Below are 22337 nucleotides of genomic sequence, written 5' to 3' on the forward strand. Positions count from 1 at the left end.
GAACAACTCAATAGAGAACTCAAATTGTAATTTTGAATTACTTTGAAGACTTTCTGTTTACAGATAGCATGGTACTAAAAAAAATTCTAGTTAAAATGATAAATTATTGTGCAGAACTTTTTTTTCATTCTTATAAGAATACATCATGGAAACTTACACACACAAACATCTAGGAAGAAATATACTTAGTGCTTTGGGAAGTAATTACAAGTACATGTTTTCTTATATGAGCTTTTAATTAAAACACCTTAATTTTCTTATAAATCTTTGGGGGAAAAAAACAATAAAAATGGTGATAAACTTTTCTTTCTTTTTTTTTTTTTCTTTTTAATAGGATAGAGCTTTCAGAGCAAGTAAAAAACTCAAAACTGAATTCTTCTCAACATGGAAAACTCTCATGGAAGGAGAATTCTAAAAATGATACGAGTTTCCAGAGCTGTGAAATTATGTGGGCTGATATGAATTGCAGCTTTTTTTGTTTCCCAGATAAAATCATGGAGGTAGATAATTGATTCATTTGTTTCACCATGAGCAGTGTTTCTTGAGTCTTTCTATTACAGGAAAAAATATGTAGTTAATTTCTATCAAAAAAGCTAGAGCTCTGAGTGAATATACATTTTTCTAGCAATTCGGACTGTCAGGTTTAGAAAGCAAAGACAGGAAGCAGCAAGCTCATGTTCTGCCAAATGCACAGCTGTTGCAGAGAAAAGAACAAGTACAAATATATATGAATATATTTGGGTGGGTGCATCTTCAGAGCTTTGGCTTTTTAGCCAGCCTGAAGCACTTCAGCGAAACGTAACTTTCACTTCCTAAAGTCCAAGAGGCTTTAAAGGTTTCCTAAATCAGGCAGCCAAAATCATTAATCTCCTTAGAAAAATTTGGCAAACCACTGAATTCATATTGACACAGGAACTAGGAGGTAGCAGACTCAATTAACAAAACCATTTCTCTCCTCTGATGGCTTTGCTCTTTCTCCCTGAAATCACCAGGGTAACACTGACTTTATCACAATCACAGAGAAAGAGCTAATGTTTTAGGATGGGAACAAACAGGTATTGATAAAATAAGCACTGTGTCAAGCCTGAACCCAAACATGAAGTCATCCTGCTTTCCAGGCTCAGGTGAGCTGCATTCCTGCTCCTGCTCCTGACACAGATGGTACAAAGCTAACTGGGGCTAGCCTGGGTTGCAGCACTCAGTGCACTCAGACCCAGCAGTGGGAGAGGAAGAGGTTAATGCCCTCCCTTGCTCCTAGCCATCCCTTTGCTGGGGAAGGAGGGGTTCTCTAAAAGGAGCAAGGTCTTGCAAGGCAGTGTGACACCAATTAGCTGCAATAAGACCATGTCGTCTCACTTCTGACTTCTAGTACCTTTAAGGCACAGCAGACAGCTGGGTCATTAATGGTTTTGTTAATTACCTTGTGGAGAAGGAAATCAGTGATTCCATTGTACCTGCTGTTCATCAGATATTACAAAGGCTTGCACCAAGATACCCCCTAATAAAATAAGGGGTCCGAACTTTGTAGATTATAAGGAATGACTGGGGGAAAAAAGCACAATTTGGTTTCCATCGACACATTCAGGACATTTTTTCGCTCACAATACAGCTGATTCTCACACCTATTTGCTGAAAAACTGTGCTCTGCAAATAATCCCAGCAGGACAAGTAAGCTCCTATTTACTCAGCAAAAGCTAGAATGGCCATATTTGACCATTTTCATTCCTTCACATCACCAGTTTTATGGTCTATCACCTTCACAGCACTTTGCTTTCACAATACACCTCACTATCTCAAACAAAACTTGAAAAAATATTTAAGCCCTGAGACTCAATAAGGTTTCTATCCAATTTGACACATTAGATAAGGTAGACTGTTGTCTAATGGGTGTTTTCTCAAGACGTATTTTCTTCACAAGTTCCTCGTCTTCAGCTCTTGAGCCCTCCTAATGATTGAGGCATTTTTAAAGTCATATTTTGTAAACTGTACCTTTCTAAGTCAAATAATTGGATGCAAGAATAAATAAATTTCATGGAAGAAGAAAAATGCTGAAAATAAGAAAATTATTGACAGACATTGAAAAGTTAATTGAAACCTCTTCTTTTTTTTGCTAGAAACAAATCTAATTTACATGCTTGTCCTAACTCACTCACTCACTCTTCCCTGGTTATTCTTTTTGTCTGTTACTTAAGTTTACCAAAGCATCCCTGCAAATACTGGAGGATTAAATGCTGATTAAAATGTAGAGCCAATGAAGATTGGGTTAAGTTAGATTCACTGCCTTTCTCCTGGCTATATCTATATGAACCAGGAGAGTAGAACTCTGTGTGTGACAACTGTGCCATGTTTAGCTTATCTAACTGTGATTATGTTTTTCAAACACAAGGGCTTTACAAAGGTTTAGCAAACTGAAAGAGGACTGTTCATTATTATTAAGCCAGATATGGATTTTCTGGGTTGATATGCGGTTTTTCTCCCTCTCCCTAGAAGGATCTGGAGAACACAGAGTGCTGCTAGTGGGCAACACATCTCCCTCCAACCTCCTCTGCTTTAAACTGGTAATGTAAAGCATCACTGTCCCTGTACAAATTAACAGATGTTAAATTAGCTACCAGAGGGTTTTCTGTAATGAAATAAGGTGTGTCATATTTTAATGAACAAAAGTTAATAAAAATCAAGATAAAGGTGACAGAATTCAAAGTTAGGCAGTGTTGGAATCTCATTGCAACCTATGTATAATCAAAGTCCCTTAACCCACACCTCTAACATGTAAAAACTAATACAACTAAAATATTCAAATAAAAAGTCTAATATTTGATTCAGAATTCTGTTGAAATTTCTTGTGGTTTTTTTATACATCTCCCCATGCTTTCAAAAGCAAACCTGAATTTCTTTAGCTGCTTGGATGTAATTTGTTCCTGTGTTTAAGCTTCATCTCCATATTCATTGGACTGTGAGATAAAAGATTTTCAGCAGCTCAGAAAATTAGGCTACACATTTCAGTATGGATATAATAGTAAATATTAGATAATCAATTAGGAAAATATATTCTTATTTCTTTTTGTATAATGATATCTGTAGGTCATGGGTGTAAGGTATTTGTGAGCATCTGTATGTAATCAGCTTTTCCACCTGCAAAGTGGGGATAATTATACTTTCTTTGCAAGTATAATGAGGTTTAGCTTAATAATTTCTGGCAATTGGTGTGAGATGCTCTTAATGAATAACTACATATTGTAAGTGGTAAGGTTAATTATCCCACTATGACAGAAATCAATCACTATTAAATCCTTTCTATCTGGATAATGAGGCAATCCTAAATTTCTGGATTTGGCTAAACTAGTCACATTGCTACCATACCTTGGAAATCTATGAGACTACAGTGTACCTCACAGAAAGTCCCTCCGCAGGCTCCAAAGGACTGAAAGGGGCTATCAAACAAACTATGCCACATTTTAATCCTTTTTTTGTCATGCTTCCATTTAAATCAATAATGTTACTCTAGAAGATCATTTATTATCCTAACTACAACATAGAATAAGCCCATGGCTCTCCTCATGAAGTGCTGTTGTGATGCTGAGTAATTAATTAAGTGCTTTCTTGAAACAACAAAAAAATCTGTGATTTTATAACCCCAAATTTTGTTATAACAGTATTTTTTTCCATTGGAATGATTAAGGTTGAGAATTTGTCAGTTTTGGTTTTGAGTCCATTATTCCTCACATTCATCTGTGATTTTTAAGTAGACACATAAGGAAGGATATTTAAGTTAGTATGTGAAGAAGGCTAGCAAACCAAGGCTGATTCGTGAGGCCAAAAACCTGTATGTACCCGAATGCTTAGATCTCTCCTACACAGGAAATATGCAAGCAGTTGTCTTTTATTCAAAATCCAATTTACTTATTCTACAGCTCTCTGTTAATGACTTGAAACATGCAACAGTACTGAGTGGTGTTCATGGATGGCTGCATAAGCAAGCCTCTTGCAAGGGTGGGACATCCACTTTCATAAAATGGGAAGTTTAAGCTTTCACATCATTAGTAGAGTTTTAGACCATATGCTGCTGAGCTCAAAGGTAGCCAGGCTGAGCTTTCTGTGTCAAACTCATTATCTCTCAAAACAAATGTAGACTCATGCTTTCTGAAAACAGGAGATGAAAGTCTCAGCTTTCAGTCAAAGTCTGGTTTGTTCATAATTAGGACCTGTAACAGTGCAGAATGTTGTCTTTCTTTAAAAATCAACTTTTTTTTCCTATTGTATCAAGGGTCTTTCAAGTTTCTCTCTCATTCTTGACATTTTATTGCCAGCAGTTACATGCATACAACAATTCTAATAAGAAGGAGAAATCTCACTGAAAGATGGTTACTTTTATCTGATTTACCATTATGTAGTGTTTGAATTTCTCTCAGCATGCTCTCAGCATAAAGTGGTTAGTTAAAAATTAATGAAAAATTTAGGTGTGCACTGTTAATTGAAAGTTTTTACAGGGAAATACAGTGACCTAGGAAATGGAGAATGATTCCTCACTTCCAAAACGAAGCATTTCTTCTTCCCCGACTCTCTTATTGCTTCCTACTCTCTAACTCGCTTTTCTTGTTTATTGCCTCTGATCCTCCCTACCTTTCTTTGTAATTTTTTTTTCTCTCTTGCTTTATTAATTGTACTATATTAGCTTCACAGCTAAGGTCAGTTCCATATCAATAGACCAGGGACAAACCTAGCTCTGCAAACACATTCCCCCTAGGAATCATAAGCAGTTTTCAAGGCTGTGATGTTTGCTTACAGAACTGAACAGACAAATATTTCTTCCTGATAAACTCACGAGTTTTCTCTTTTCTTAATATAGTTGCCCTAATTCAGACTGCCATCCTTCACGGTGTAAGTCATCATTAATCACAGAAATAGGAATTTCCTCATACTATGACTAAGTGGGCAAGCCTAATCTTCTCAGGATTTTGTCAGATAATTTTACTGTTTTGATAGCTCTGAAACTTTATAGAGCACTTTAAACTGTATTAAAAAATGATTTAACAAGACATAAACTTCTACGTGTCTGAGCCATCAAAGAAGGCAAGTTTTAGGAGCCTAAGGAGTTCAGTACTATAAGAGCTGAATGATATATAACTAACTTCATATTCTGTGCCACACCATTCCTTCACACTAAGCCTGGGACAGAGAATTGAATTTGACCTTCACAGACCCAGTCAAGGACCTGATGCCACTTGCTGGACATCTTTGAACTAAATCTTTCTTTAATCCATTCCAGACCATGCCCAGCATTTGCCAAGATCCTTAAGTTCACACATAAGCAAATTCTGTGCTAAACACGTATGGGCCAACACCTCATGCTTAGCAGAGTCTGTGTCAATTCAGTGTCAAAAGAGACTGTAAAATGTGTTGGCTTTTTTGTTCTTTAGAGGGATGTCTGTGAATAATTTAATTTGTGAATATAAATGGAGGTGTGTGTTTGTTAAGGCTGTGTTTAACCAAGGTTGGATAATCTCCTCAAGCTTTTACTGTAATCAGTAGAAAGGAAAGCTCCTCCGGAGGATGTCAAAACAGTCACTTTTCTCTTTGTCAACCCCGGAAGGTGCCAGGGAAGGTTAGGTTTGCATGGACAGAGTAAATCTCATTAACAATTAAGACTAACTTTATGGTGAACTCTAAAATGCCAAGACATAGCTCTTCTCCTTGTCCATTATTTAACTAGTGCAGTAGCAGAATTTCAAAGAGAGATGGATGGATATAGCTATAGCTATCCTGCAACACGAATTCCTTTGTCTAAAGCCAAACATCAGCTTGATGTGAAGCCTTCCAGGATGCCTTCACATTTTTTTTAAAAACAGTGTCTTCAGAAGTCAGAGAATAGTTTCTGCCTAAAAATTGCATATATTATATACATACATACATACATACTTTTTTCAACATGCTATTTTGTTTTTCTTGGAAAATTCAACACGCAAAAAGAGAAAAGAAATTACCACTTCACCATGTGCACTTCCCATCTCCTATGAATCCCAAGCAATCATACCTCCTGACAGAAACTCATGTTGAAAAGTAAAAGAAATTAATGATTTTGTTTTGGTACTTGTTAGATAGAGTGCTTGCAAATACAACAGGTAAGGCAAAGTCAGTGATATCAGGCTGTTAGTATACTTCAGCTCAGACAATAACCAGAAAAACTTATCAGAGAATGAGAGAGGCTGTGTATGAATTCAGTGAAGACAAAAAGGAGGGAATGTTTGTGCAAAGAGGGACATATAATGTTCAGTGACTTCTGGAATCAGGACAATCACTGCTTACAAGTGAGCTGGAGTCACAGACTGGTACTGGTGCAGCAAACTGTGCCTCTTGCTGTCTGCCTCCTGCCTAATGGCTCCCCAGCACCTCAGCTCATGCCACCCAACAGATGAAACATGGACAGCAGAACATTCCCAGGGCCGATGTCAGGAACTGTGGCCAAAAGTACTTGTATGCATGGCTGGAAGTGCTCATCTGATTGTGAATGCAGCTTCCACAGCTCCTGCTTTGCACTCAGATTCCTTGGATGGAAAAGGATGACCTAAGCACAGGTGTTCCTGGGTGCTAAGAGTCTGGAATTCTTAACAGTGGGTCGCACAAGTGAGAAATCAGGTGTGGCTTGTTGGCTGAATCTGATAACAGTAAATCCTCTCTAGCAGTGAGAGGGCTGGCAACATGTCTGGTGAAAGTTATCCCTAATATACCAAATCAAATAATTTAGATTCATACATGAAAGGGATCTCTGATCATCACCTGATCCAACCCTTTAATTCAGAGAAGCACCAGACTCAAAGTGTGAGCAGGTTTCCCAGTGGGACAGAGTGTCAAATATGCACCATCCACAATTTGTTCCATAGACAGATTGACTGTAGAAGAGATCTTTATGCAATTCCTTTCTCCAAGACTCTCATTTCAGTCATCCATACTTTGTATAGAAGTTTCTGCTTCAAGAACTAGCTTTTCACTCAATCAATAAACCAAAGAACTCTCTCGCTTCTTAAACTTGAGAAGTTCTAACTATAGTAATTACAACCCTTCCAAAACTTGAGAAGTTCAAACTACAGTAACTACAACCCTTCCACTACGTAGATAAATATTTCAGAAGTTTTCTTTCACTTTTTAAAACTATTGTACAAAACCCCGTTGTGTGACTAATAAAAGGTAAAATTAACAAGGTTTTACACAACAAGCAGTGATCCTCAATTTTTTGGAAAAGCAGTTCTTCTAACTCTGCTGGGATGGAGCAGACAGCCTGATATATAGGATTTTTATAGGGAAGGATAGCGAACAGGGTGACCATTCTGTCAGCATTCTTCATGTGGTTTACATACTTTAAGTCAGCTTTATAACCTCAGCTTTATAACTTTAGAAGCTGATCTAATCAAGTTAAAGTTAATTAGTTATCTTCAAAAATCTCTGCTTTCTAGGAAATTGTACAGTGGGTGCCTTTAAACATATAACATTAGGGAGAAAGATTGTTCTCTGTTATCTGTCATAGTGCCTCTTAAAAGCTTTGATCTAAAAGACCTTTGCTTTTATGGTTAAGAAAAAAACAAGTTTGCAATGAAATGGTACCATTTTATGATCTCTGACACATAAATGTCATTTCATAGAGGCTTTGTATAGAAAACAAAAATACTTTAAAATGCCATCTCTAACTGGCTTCTGAAAGAGCATATATTTTAGGTTTGAACAACAAAATTGTTTTTTCACACATAAACATCCATTTAGGTCCCACTCCCACACAGAACTGACTCCTCCAATAAAGAGTATGACTCACATCATTGCTGGTGAAGGATATTGACTTTTCTTTCCTGAACTAAACATCAGACAGGCATCAGAACTACAAAGTTATTAACTAAGATATATCACAAACTAGTATCCACATCCCTCAGAATAACTTCAGTTCAATAGCTACCAAGCTCTCCACATCCCTTCTGGGTGCAAGACTGGTTTTTATCATCATAGTAAACTCACTAATGTAATTTGCTACCTTAAATGATACATTTTAAGTACCATGTATTGACTCGTCTATATCCTGTATTATTGGTTAAATGAAAATCAGACAAACTCCACAAAATCTCTTTTTTTCTTAGGCAACTTCCAGAAACTTTTACTTTTCTCCTCTTTCAAATTTTCTGAGACAAGAGTCTTTCTAGTGCTAATACTTTTCATTCCCTGAATCACAGATATGTCCTTCCCTTTTCCCATACCATCCTTCTTACTGGCTTTTCCAGAAGATAGCTAGTTTTTAGCCTACCCCCAAAAGACAAGGATGCTGAGATACCTCTTCCTATTCTCATAACATCTTGACTCACATCCTCTGATATACTGTGCTACCACTCTGTCACAAATATTTGTATCGAAAGAAGTTGCGTCAAAAGCAACATGACCAGCAGGTCAAGGAAGGTGACTATTCTTGTGAGACCCTATTTGGAGTACTGCATCCAGCTCTGTTCTCCCCAACAAAAGAAGGAAATGGACCTGCTGGAGGCAGTCCACAGGAGGGTCACAAAGATGACCAGTGGGCTGATGTACCTCTCCTGTGAAGAGTGGCTGAGAGAGCTGTGGTTGTCCAGCCTGGAGGAGAGAAGGGACCTTATAACACTTATATAACCTTATAAGGTCCAGAGGGACCTTATAACACTTTCCAGTACCTAAAGGAAGCTACAAAAGAGCTGGAGAAGGACTTTTCACAAGGACATGTAGTAATGGCTACATAAGACAAGGAGTAATGGCTTCAAACTGCAAGATGGTAAGTTTGAATTAGATGTTAGGAATAAATTCTTTGCTGTGACAATAGTGAGGCACTGGCAGAGGTTCCCCAGAGAAGCTGTGGCTGCCCCATCTCTGGAAGTGTTCAAGGCCAGGCTGGATGACAAACCTGGTCTGGTAGAAGGTTCTACTGCCAGTGGTATCCAGATAGTCTTTAAGGTCCCTTCCAACCCAAACCATTCTATGATACTATGACTTCTATAATGATCTCACACATAATCAATCAGGAAAGTGTGCACATCAAAGGGGTTTTTTGCTTGTAAGGTACCAAAACTAATAAATTAATGTTCAATTGTAAGGTTCAGGCAATGTTTCAGAGTAGGAAGATATGTAGTTATGCATAGTCACTTAACCATATTTCCAGGAAAAACATTCCTAGAATGGAGAATTTGTCCTACAAACAAGTGAATTCATGCATGTGTTAGTGCTGCTACTCTCATAGCCAGCCAGATCTGTATTTATAGTGCTAAATGGGAAAAACATGTACAGTGATTTCCAGGCATGTAGCAAGCCAGTCACAGGTGCTCTGAGGACTAGGAGTGCCACAGCTGTTAGTTTGTCAGGGGCAAAGTCTGTTAATGAAACTGAATTGCTCGCTTACGGCAAATAAGCCTTGCATGTGAATAAACTGACTGCGGTACAACAGTGGCTGAAAACCAACAGTATGACAGAAAAAATGTTAGATATAAAACACTGACCTGGGGGACTCAGATGTAGAGTTATGCCTAATTAACGTAAGCAGAGTCAAACACACAATTCAAACAACAGCATCTGTTAGAAAACAAAGCAGCTGAAAAAGCATTTAGTTTTATACTGAGTTTTAGGAATCATTCACTTCAGGCAGGTTAGCTGTGTTTGTCACGTAACTCCCAGGCATTTTTCCATGCTTTGATAATAGCAAGGCATCTATGGGGCACTTAAATACAGAATGCCTTGAAACAAAGGCATTTAAGTCCTTCCTGGAGAGCCAGCTGTGGTTATTCCTGTGTTTTTATCACAGAAGCTGAGATCAGAATAGGGAAAAGTCGTATTTCCCCTGAATCCTGCTGCCTCTTTTCTTTTGCTAAAAGTTGTTTCATGTAAAATCGGAAAAGGACTACAGTATCACAGTATGTCCAACTGAGAGAATTATAAAGTTCAGCTCATGCTTTGAAAGTCCCACGTTGGTGGTAGGAAATTCACTGCTCAGGTTTTCATTCTCCTTTCTTTTACAGTAATTTCTTCCTTTCTCACAGGTACATTGATGCAAACTCCTGCAAGTCAGACATCAGTCTCATAGCATGTGAGTAACTGAGTCACTGAGGCACAGTGGAGTCTTCCCCTCGGCTTCAGCAAGTTTCCAAACAAGAAACTTTCTCTTTGTGACTCTTTCCTCTGTTGAGGCATTGAAAAACAACAGAGAAGAGAGAAGGAAGAGGCAGGGAACATGTGATGCTTTCCATCTGCACTCTTCTCACTGCATTATTTATACTAATCTGAGAAATTTAAATAAGTAATATTCCCCCTTTTTATTTCTCTGTGATTGATGCTCAAGAACACTGCAGAAGCATATTTAATAACACAGAGTTATTAGATTTGCTTATACAAATCTGAATGATTGTAAGTACTTACATCCTAATTAACTCTTCATCCCTGGTTATGTAACTAGAAAGTACCAGAAGACTGTACTTGCTTTGTTACAGGAAAACCCAACAAAAAATAATGTGGAGTTCATATAGCAAATAATTTTTAGTCTGAAGTTTATGTAGCAAATAATTTTTAGTCTGAGTCATTAGTCTGAATAGAAGAACATCTTCAAACAAAACAAAACAGAAGAGCAAGGAATGCTCAAGTAGCCTTACTAGGACACTAATGTTATTTACATCTAAAACTGTTTGTGTGATCTTTGTAGCAATATATTTTTTTTCCCCAAAGACATAAAAACACTACATCATTTTCTTTCTTGTTTTTCTTAATGAAGGTACTTTTTTTCTTCTCTCTCTGCTAGCCGTGGAATTGGCCACAGATCTATTCAATATTAAATGCAAAATAATAATTAAAAAAAGGCACTCAAAAAGAAAATCTTAACAGCAGAATTGTTTAGAACTGTCACATATTGAACACAGGAGAATGAAGGACTGACATATTTATGAGTTTTCACTTTATGATAGGGTTTTGTTTGTTTGTTTGTTTTTAATGCAGTTTGAGATTTTGGTCACATTTCTTTATCCTCTTTTTACAAAACTGCGAAGTCATTTTGATTGCCGAACATGATTCTTCTCATCTGGCATTATTAAAGCAGTGTTTCACACTGTATTTTTCTCAGCAGTCTTTTCTCTCTTCTATTTGAAAAGACATCTGGAGAGAAAGTTTGAATATTTTTGTATAATCCACTTTATAAATATCCTAAGTCTCAGCATCATAGGACCTGGAGGAAATCTAGACTCTAGTGATGCCTTTTGCTTATCATTTCCCTTTCTTGATTTAATGGACAAAAATGAATCATGTGTTCTTCAATACTGAATATGCTAAAACAACTCACTGAAACCTGACTGAAAACTCTGCCAATAAGCTGAGTTAACTGCTTCATTATTGCAACAATATATTATCATAAATGTATATACACAACAGCCCTTTTCAACTCTTATCTCTTAAAATTAATGGCTAATTCTCTGAAATTTAAAAACAGGGGACAAGGGCTTGATTCAAAGGCTTGTATTTTGCATTAATTTCATAGCATTCGGGTTAAAGACCAGCTGTATTAACAAATGCCGTGTCTACTACACACCGAGTGTTAGCATAAAAAAAATCTAGACAAAAGGTGTGCATTTTGGGCTAGACCATTCTGGTAGCTCTCTGAGGGATGAGAGGGCACAGAGCACAGAGGGTGAGGTGGTGTGGAGGCCCAGCCAAAATTCCTGACCCCATGCCACTCACAGCAAAGTCCCTGCAGCACTTGGGGCCACAAGATGCAGCCACCACTCTGCACGAAGTCAAAGCTCTAAGCAGCTGTGAGAGAAGTTTCTACATGTAAGAAACACAGAGTCTGTGGAATTCATGATTCAGTTATTCTGCATTACTTAAATAATTAACTCAATTAACTGAAATATCACCAAATATCATAATCTACCTGAAAGTATATATAGAGTTGGAGAAAATAGAAACCATGTTCCTACACAGCAATTAACCCATGGAATGATTTCTTTCAGCTATGACATCTCTTTTCTGTGCTGGAAGATCTGGAGAATATTCAGGACAGAAGATAGCTCTGTTGACTTGTCCTCTGAATAAAAAATCACTCATAAGAGAGCTACAAAATCCTTGTAAGTTCTCCCTTTAGCCATAAGTTATACATGATAAGAGATTTGCAGAGGATGAAAAAATCTGCTAAATCAGACTGATGTAACAAGATTGTGAAATTCTGAGACACCGGATCTTAAGGTTAGTTTTCATCCCAACTCTGTAAAATTCTAACATTTTAACCTTTTTTTCCCCCTGAAATTGTAATTCTGAATAAATTTGCTTCAAACAACATTTCACTAAGATACTTTTAAGCATGTCATAGTTCTCTGAATGAAAACTAATAATAACTGTCCTGTTAGGTTTCATTTAAAATCAGGTTTAATATTAAGTTATATTTTGAGTATCATACTGCTAAGAAAAATATCTCTTCTGATGTTTCCAATTTCCCTACTTTTCATCTTTGCTAATACATACAGAGTTGTATTTCTCACAAAATAGTACTGAAGTTGCATTTCTGTCAGCAGGAGCTCTACAGCATGCTCTTGAGAGATACAGAATTTCTGCTGGCCATATGGAATAAAAGAAAACAATGAAGAAAAATTTGAAAACACCCCAAAACTGCAAGTGATTTACAGTTTTTATAAGGCAGAGTACTGATAAGAAAATTCAGTTTTAAAATTTTTGATGTTCCAAAATTAAACACTTTACATGAATTGAAAAAATGAAATGTTCTTGGGCTTAACTGACCAGCATATGACATTTTGATTTTTCTTGGACTTTCCTCCTTATTGACAATTTGAATTTGAGAAAGCTACAGCTTCCTTTGGGTAAACAAACAGCAAAAAGAAAAAAAAAAAAAAAAAAAACAACAAACCAATCTGTTTGTGATATTCAATTCCTAGCTAGTTACCTTGGTAGCATTTTACATCTATTTTGTGTTAACTAGCACAGGCTGGTAGAGGAGTGTATAACCATTTAGCTCTATTAATAAGCACATAACTTTCAGTAGGAATGCCAAGGCGCAATCTTCATTTCTACAACAGGCTATTATATTATGGAAATGTGTTTTCTAGCTGTTGTGCCTGTCTAGACTGCTATCAGCAGCTTGTATTTGTTATGAAAGCCTGCAGCTGGTCCATGCAAAGTTTGCTGTTTTGCAGCCCATCTGCTCAGCAGAGATCTGTAACACTGCCCAGTTTGGAGTAACACTCCCTTATCATTGTAGTTGCAGTTCCTAAATAGAACTCTGAAATAATGATGGTTGCTTCCTACTTTAGATCCCAGTGCATCATCTCCTGTCTGGGCAAATAGCTATCTGGCAGGTGAAACTAGAGACAACTGAGAATCAAGCAAAGCAGGCTGGGGAGTAGCATCCTTTCATTTCTGTGGCTTGTTTGATCCCTGTAGTCTCATCAAAACTGTGATGCTGAATGTTCTCAGGAGATGAGAAGTGGCAGTGAAGATAAGTAAAGTGTGAACAAATGGACATGTTAAGCTCAGGAGACAAAAATAGAACTGCGTGCTTGGAACTACACAGACCATATTCAGCTAATGTGCTACTTCCTGAGCAAGATCTGAACTTGATCTTAACTTTAGGCAAAATTGCAGTAAGCAAGCTCAGCACACTTTCTAGCACTAGTCAATAGCTGTCTCATTAGGAAGAGTTCAAGAAAACACACATCTACATTGTCCTTATTTTTTACTGCTAGTAGTAGAATTATTTTCTGTTTTCTACTTACCATTTAATATTCTGAAGTGAAAAATTCTTTACTGCGGCTCATTTTCATTAAGTCTTTTTTGATATAAAAACGCAGCCACTTTCTGAGTGACCCAAATAAGCAAACTGATTTATATTGCTATAGAATTAGCTTGTTGTTTTGGGATCCAAACTCACCCTGATTGGTATCAATCACTACTGATTCAAAAATGAAGCGTGAAAGGTCGTTGAATTTTTAAACAGTTGTCAGTAATGAAAAAAATGTTCTTTTTTTTGGTGCAGGTTCAATAATGGGGCTCTGCACTGGACCACCTGCTCTTACTCAAAGTCCTGCTAACTGGAGATAGCAAAGTGCTGATAGAGCCAACAGAAACGGTGCACTATTGATCAGGAGGGCTGGCTTAGAGTCCCTTAGCAGCGTGTGAGAGCTCCTCGCACAGATCATTATTGGCTACTTTGTGTGTCACTGTGGCTTTCTCCTTGTTTTTTTCTCTCACATGCTTAGCCGTGATTTCTGGCACCTGCTTCTGACTTCTTGTTCCTGTTACATTTGATTTCTGTTGTAAACCTCTCTTGCTTCTGCTCACATTTTTACACAGATTCTAAGCCAGGGAGACCTCTTAAATTTCTCTGTCTCATGACTGTTAATCGGTGTCTTCACCTCTGCTTTTAGCTTTACCACCACCAGGACCAGTCATACAGGTTTCTAGTATGATGAACCTGATATACACAGGTTATGGTGTACAATTTTAAATCAGGAGGAGAAACCAGAGTCAAAAGGAAACAAAGAGATTTCAATTCCAGAAATATACTATATAACAGCAATTGCATTTTTTATGCCTATAAAGTCAAAATTCCTGAAATTTTAAAATGGAAAAAAACACTCGTGAAATATTACTATGTTGTGGTTGATATAGAACTTAAAGTAAGGTATCATTAGACCCTTTCTTACGTTAATCCAGTTTGCATGGAAAATATGTGTATTATTCTCTTAAGGATTGTATTTCTAGAACAGATGGTCTATCTACACAGCATAGAACTTGACCTGAGTAAATCCTGCTCTCACATATGGTGTTTCTGGGGCCTTGTTGATGTAACCATTGGAGTTTTTTTGCATGTGTGTGTTTTCAAAGTGTCTGAGAAACAGCAAAGGATGAATTGTGACCCACAAGAATATTTCTTCTACAGCACGATGCTAAATATGTATTTTATGCCCTAGAGCAAGATAGGAGGTTATGCAAAAATACATGAAAATATGAGGGCAGTGTGATTAGTTTTTAACTGTATTGGAAGATCAATGTGTCGAGCACAGCTAAGAGCAGGAACATATGGGACAGTTCCTTAGAAAAGAAAAAAGTGGTACTCAGCAAACCATAGTAAAATCAGAGCAGGGAACACAGCTGGCCTTCTTTCTGCTGCTTTGAGTTACATGCATTGCAGGAAACTGGAAAAAAAGGCACACCCTCCTCTCTTCTAGTAAAGGAACTTATGCTTTTTCTGGCTTTTGCTACTCTGTAGAAAATGAATAAAGGAAGAAAAGACATCTCAAAGACTTTCTTGTGATTTACATGCCCTACACAGGCAGTATCTGACCTTTAATTTGGCTAGATGTGCATTGATTAGGACTGAATCTCATTAAGACACAATCTGCTGGGGGTGGCGCAAGAGAAAATATAATATTGATTAAAAAATAAAATAATCCTCCTCTCTCTCTCTCACCCTCCTGACTGCCTTAGTTCATAATTAGCCTTCTCATCTAGCTTTCCTCCTACATGTTATGTATCTGTCAGTCTGACAGGAAGCAAGATCATAAGAATGCAATTAGAATTTTCAAATTCAAGCAGAGACAAGGGATGGAGGAACCTGCATCATGCCCAGTACATCATTTGACTGAAGTGTGATTGCAGTAATGTGAGTTAAAGATTTTTAGTTCAACATGTAAATATGGCTGCTATTATGCTTATGCCACAGTTTAGGCATTGCATCACATTTTTCTTATATAGGATGGCCATGAGAATCAGCTGATATGCCACAGCACAGATAAGGTTATTTTTGCCCTAAAATGTATGACTGAAAGGGTTATTTCTGTCCACTGTGGAAATACTTTACAGAGAAAGCATTAAAAGGCAAACTTGGCCAATACTGTTTCTGTGTTAGTGCTGTGGAAAGGAATTGAATCAGAAGGGATAATATTTTCTCCTCCCTTCCTTTTCATGATCTTTTAGAAAGGATGTACAGTACCATGATAAATGTTTGGACAGTAATGAGATAATACCAGGATCTTCTGAAGCCAGATCTAGGCTTTTTAAAAAGTGACTGCAGCACTGACAGTGTTTAAATGAGTTTGGATCAGCTTTGCTCAAATTTTATTTGAGACTACCAGCATCTGTTTTGGGATTTACAAGATTTTGAATTTCTAATATAACAATTATCATCATGTTTATTCTAGTTGTTACTTAATTGTAGGCAAATTTTGTGGGAGGGCTCTTCACATAAAAAAACCCAAAGCAAAAAAAGGGCAAATTTGGTGTATTAGCACGGTAATTTCCTTTCTGATAGAAGAATTTATTTGAGCTGACCTATTAAAAACATCACTGGTTTACTGTTTGGGTTCTTCATAATGATCAGTCACTGAATAATGAGCACAGAAGCCACAGTAAGCATCTTCAGCTGGCATGTACCACCACTGAGTTCACTGAAGTGATGCTCTTCTGCTTTCTGCCAAGATCTGGAAAAAACTCAATGTTCAGGAAGTTTTATTTCTATTGACCATTTCATAGATTGCTGTGTTTCCACGCTCATAACCCAGAGTTTTAAAGGAGTTGTTCAGTGTTATGTGGACTTCCTAAAAGATTTTAATCAAAGTCAACATCTCACCTGGTTCACTCAGGACAACAGAAACAGCAATTCACCTTTGAGGAAAAGGTACTGGAGGAAAATCAGAAACTAAAATGATGGAGTCTGGAAGAGGAAAAGAAGTAATGGAAAAGCAAGTTCTTACTATTACTTGATTAATACAGTATGATACATAGATTGAGAAGGAGTAGTAAATTTAAAGATCTTTAGAGGAACACAATGAATATTATATGTATTACTTGGAGTTCCATTTTACCTGCTCTGGTATTAAAAATACTCTGATCTACCCATATGTTACTGAAATACTGTTCAGATATATACAGTTATTACTCTGTTTTAAGCTTGATTTCAAAAATCTGAACTGATCTATAGCATCCTTTTAAATTAAATCAAGGTTGGTGTTTCCTCTTTTACATTTTCCCCCATCACTGCAGGGGTTCAGGAGTGCTTTTGTGTCTTCTGTGTTGCATCTTAAGAAGAGAGCCTTCCTCCTACGGTTTGTACTCCTATCTTGTACTGCAAACAACTTCAGACCCAGGCATTTAGAAGAGATAATAGCGCTGGATCTGAGGACGCTAATTGAGACCTTCTCTGTTCCTTTACTTAAAATTTCTGGGTCTTTCTTAAAATTGTAGTAGGGAGACCAGCTAGGATCTCCTTTCAGGTATATATAATAAAATCCACAGTCAATTTCACATGAAAAATTCCCATCGATCATTCTATTCTCCACTTAATGGTGTTAGCATGTCATTGGAAGATAATTTTTATCTTTGAGGTTAGTGTATAACTTTCTTTATAGAAATTAGCAAAGAATATAAAAAAAAATCTTGTCATTTCTTCCTACCCTCACATAGATCTAGAAAAACTGGAACACCAACCCAAGCAGGTACGAACAGGGCACAGTACATGACATTGCAACTACTTTCTGGGAAAGTCCAATAGAAAAATATGCACCTGTAAGATCGGAGAAAAGAATAATATAGGTAAATGTATTGCAACTGATGAGGAGCTAGTTTACAAAATAGTTTTTTGGTTTGTGTGCAAACAGTGACACAAATACTAAAAAAAAAAAGGGAAAACAAAAGTCAACTTTGATATGTCATAGTTTGGTGCTGAGGATGAGAGTTAAAAAAAAAGTAGAAATTCCATTTCTCTCAAGGAGAATAAGCATTAAATTTAGTAAGCAGAAACATTACCCTAAGGAGAGACTGAAACTTCAAAATGAGTTACAAATCAAACACAAACCAATACCTTATGCTAGATTTTTTTTTTATGCAGAAGCTGAAGAAAAAGAATCCCAACATCAAAGAAAGTAGAAAAATGCTGATCTTAACACACATGCTTAGTTATTTTCGAATGCTCATATTCACAGTTTGCAGGAGCAGTCAAAACCGGAAAGTCCTCTCTCTTGCGTCTTATTTTTGTTTGTTTGTTTTTATGAGGTGTTTACAAGTTGTACACAGAGTTCATATTTACTGCATGCAGTAATTTTGAATCAAACATCTTTCCATATTCAGAAATGCCGATGGGCTTGGACCCATGGTCACATTTTACCAGAAAGGGCAAAATACACAATATGAGACTTAGATAGTTAAATTATTTCAAGAAAGTGTGTGTTCTAGTGAAATAGTTTGATCTCTGGTTCAGTATAGTGTTCTAAATATAGACATATATATGTATGCAGAGATATATCCGAATGAAAATGCGAATTTGGTATTTCTGGCACCAGCTTGGGTTTACGTAGGACACCTCCTCACAGACTTAATTACTGTCTCTAGTAATTTGTCAGCTTTTCAAACCATTTAATTTAAAATTGTTTAGGTGCCAGCATCCTTGGTGGCTAATGTAGATTTGCCACTGCCTGGAACAGCAATAGCAGCAGCTCCTACTTTTGCAGAACTGCTGTCCTGCATCTCTGTGGTTCCCTGGGCACACCCTCTTCTTCTGCGACTCTAGTGGTGACACAGCAAGGACAAATTCACAGGGCCAGTCTGAATGAGAGCTCTGGCACATCCTCTCAGTCCCCAATATGTGGTGCAACTCCCTGAGGCTGGGACAGAAGCCACCTTCCCTGTGGGAGAGACACTGTGGCTGAAACGGAGCCACCATCTGAAGGAGCTGCAGGAAGAGGTGAGAAAACTGCACACCATTGAGAAGGGATGGGCACGGAATTGATGGATCCCTTGGCAGAACCTGAACCCCACATCATGTGGAAGGAGCAACAGGCAGAAGCTGCCCCTGAACAAGCAGAGAATGCAGAATGCCAGGAGGCAGAAAGCTAGAAGCTGGAAAGTTTGGTGAAAAAAGGAAAAGCTCTTTCCCCACTTTGCAGCTGTTCATTGACAGAATGGATTTAAAGCCTGACAACAGACAAGGAGGAACAAGTTTTCTCACAGCACAGTGGGGAGATGTCTGAGCTTTGATCTGGGTTTGGACCAGATATGTTGTAAAAGTGCCCTCTAACTTGAATTGCTGGACAATCCTAATCAATGATTCTATGACATCAGTGTCTTCAAATTTTCAAACTGCTGTCACAAATCAATATCCAGGACAATTCAGAGGAAGGTTAGTGGATCCTACAAGCTGAATTCAACTGACTGTGGCCATTGTCAGCATTCCTGGAAGTTCTGGATTTGGTGTTTTATGTTGTATTGCCCACTTCCAGCAGTTATCGCACACCTTCATCCACAAAACTAAACACTCTAATCTCATTTTCTGATGCTGCAGGACACATCTCACCACTCCAATAATTACATTATATCATGCTCCCATTTTATGTTTAAGGACCATAAACTGTTTTTGTCACTGTAATACTGTGAGTTTGGAGCAAAAACAATGTTGCTTCTAATTTCTATTATTAAATGCTTCTTTTTTATACCACCGATAGTACTTTGCAAACAGTGCTCTGAACCTTCTTTCAGTATGTGCCTTAAAACTAGTTATTGAAATTATCTGTACATCTTAAATAACATAGCCACAAACAATGATGCTCATTCAGATTCCATGAAAAATATCTAAGAAGGAAACAATTTACCTTTCATTTTCATCTGTGGATTAGTCTAATTTTGGAATATTTCAAAGCAGTCTGCCTAGTACATTAAAGAATAACCTTGTCCCCATAATCAAAAATGTATTTTTATTTATTGCCATGCTCCAGATTCCTTGAGAATTCCTCTGTAGGAGGTACAGTATCTCTTTTCTTTTCCCATCTGAAGTTATACATCATATATCCCCAGAGAATTTCTTTGTATTACCAGAAAATGAGAAGGAAAATAAAGACATCTGGTTTATTCGATCTGGGGTTTGCCAGTTGGCCTGTAAATCTTCTGTTCTGGGAATGGTATCAATCCATCTTGTTTGATACTCTAACAGTTCATACCTGTTCAAATCCAGTCTTTAGAGAATTTAATCCTCATTTAATATGACAAGAATTCAGAGTATATGTGAAATCAATCAATTACTTTAAGAAACTAAAACTTCTATTTTGACTTCATTATGCCTATTTAGTCTATTTATCTATTTGCTATTATGTAACTAATTTGTAACTACCAAAATATACATTCAGCATGCTATGACTATCTTTTTATTTTTTTTTGAAAACTGGGTACAAATGAGCAACAAATGGAAATGAACAATGTTATAATGTGTAGCAGCGGCCCTCACTCAGATGAGCTTGGGCGACCAGCTGCATGGAGCAAATGACACCGAGGAAGGCTCCTGGGTGTGAAGAGACCTTTTGAGTGACAAAGCAGTGCACACCCAGGACACCTTGTGGCTGGCGTCCTCAACATGCATCAGACAACGAATGTATTGGCCCTGCACATCTCCTTTCCCTTACCCCATATTTAGTCACTGTTCTAGAAAGTTCTTTGTTCCCTCTAGCAGTTTCCCCATTGGGTTTCAAATTTTTGTACCTTCCCTCCTCGCGTCCCCATTGCCTGGCGTCCCTGTCAATCCTGTACCCCTCGTGCCCCTATTGGTCCTCCTGTGTAAACCCCTCCCACCCTGCAGCCCCTCTTAACCCCTTGCGTGGTCACATTCTGGGCTCTCGAGCTCTGAATCCTGCCCGTCTCCATCCTCCGCGTCCCTTCCCGATTCCACCTGCCTTCACCGCCCTGCTGCTCCTCCCAATAAACCCCTGGATTCTGAACCCGAGAGACTGCATTTCTTCATTATCGCCTTGTCTCCTGCTGGCCTCCATCCCCGGAGGTTCTCTCCCTCCCCTGCGAGCTTCACTGCTGCGCCCGGCTGGTGCGCGGTCATCGTGGCGGCTCGCCCACTTTGTTGTGTCTTCAGGGCTTGCCACCTGACCTGAACACACAGGGCGAAGCCACAATAATGGGTGAAATTATTTTTTAATTTTGAATTTTCTGTTAAAGTGATACATTTACACAAAATATTTTAATATCTCATAAGCTGTATTTTAAAACGGAATACTGTTCAGCTATAGATTTTCAATCTTCTGAAGCGCTAAAATTTTGAAGATTTAAATATTTTAGTTAAGTTTTTAGTAAAAATCTAAATATTTGGGGATAATCTTTCCCTGAAATAGACACTTCATATACTTTCAATGAATACATATCCCCGCTACTGAAATCAGACCATTTGTATTGTAAACAACATATTTGCAAGGAAATGAACAGATTTTTATTTAAAGCAGCATATTTTTGCTAATTCCAATAGCTCTTATCCAGTCCCAAATATTTTTCAAAATCTATGTACTTCAATTTTTATCAAGATGCTTTTTATCACATTATCCATTCCCCTTATGATATATTCAACTAAACTAGTAGATATCATATGTAGAAATAAATGACTTTGCATCAAAACCACTGAATGTTAATTTAAATGTAAGGAAATCCTTTCAGCAAAATAAGTAAGTTAAAAAAAACAGCTGAAATTTTTACATGTCTTAGAGTTACATTAATGTCTTATTCTCAGAAGACATTAGGTCATTTTAAGGAGTCCATATTTACTAGTTTTAATGGTCATAATTATACATAATTACATACAAATACATACCCCAGAGTTGAACTGGAAAGAACTAGAGTATTTAATGACAAAAAAACCCCCAAACAAACAAAAGACAAAGAGCTATTTAGCTTTTGCTCCATTTTCATTGTAGAATTGTTGGCTATCTTGAAATTGGCTGTTACAATAAACAGGTAATAAACATCATTAAGCTCACACTGAGGCAGAGGAAGGAGTTTCCCAAGCAGCTACTTGGTTAGTACTGTCAGTAGTCTAAGTGTGCTGTTTCCCAAATCACAGACTAGATTAAGGAAATATTCAGGATAATTCATGTCCAAAGGATCTTCTGGAGATCTCCAGGCTGGCTGGAGTCTGGCTTCTTGCCCAGTATGGGGCAAGAACAATGAGGTTGTTCTGGGCTTTGTTTTTAAATACCTGCAAGAACAAGGGCTCCACAACTTCTCTGGTCAACCTGTGCTGCTGCCCAGCTGCTCTCATAGGGAAAATGTTCTCCCTATAGGCTCAGTGTGCGTCTCACACTTCTGTTTATGTCCATTGTCTCTTATCCTCCTGGCCTGAAAAGCTAAGAAGAGCTCAGCTTCATCTCCTTGATGATCACTGATATTTGCTTAGGCACTGACAGTTATTTCTACCCTGAAGCATCTCTGCTTCAGGCTGAAAAATTCCAGCTCCCCCAAGCCTCTCCTCACAGGGCAAGTGCTCCAAACCTAGAATTTGGGCTTGATTCTCTGCTCTCACTCTCCTAGCTAGAATC

General features: G+C 37.6%; 1 protein-coding gene and 1 long non-coding RNA gene across 6 annotated transcripts in view; both read right to left on the reverse strand.

The window, feature by feature from the left end:
• The window catches only part of CNTN5 (contactin 5), a 602217-nt gene that overhangs the window by 537582 nt on the left and 42298 nt on the right, over positions 1–22337 (reverse strand). The window lies entirely within an intron of this gene.
• On the reverse strand, positions 16318–20064 carry LOC146444949 (uncharacterized). Of its 2 annotated transcripts, none has more exons than XR_014850963.1 (3): positions 18361–20064; positions 16622–16696; positions 16318–16449 (listed from the first exon to the last, which is right to left on the reverse strand). It is a non-coding gene; the product is annotated as an uncharacterized LOC146444949 (long non-coding RNA). The 2 variants fall into 2 exon arrangements; XR_014850976.1 differs by lacking the exon at positions 18361–20064 and adding an exon at positions 17436–17580.

This window comes from Lichenostomus cassidix, chromosome 1 (assembly GCF_008360975.1).
Source record: "Lichenostomus cassidix isolate B80296 chromosome 1, HeHo_3.0, whole genome shotgun sequence".
Taxonomy (NCBI): Eukaryota; Metazoa; Chordata; class Aves; order Passeriformes; family Meliphagidae; genus Lichenostomus; species Lichenostomus cassidix.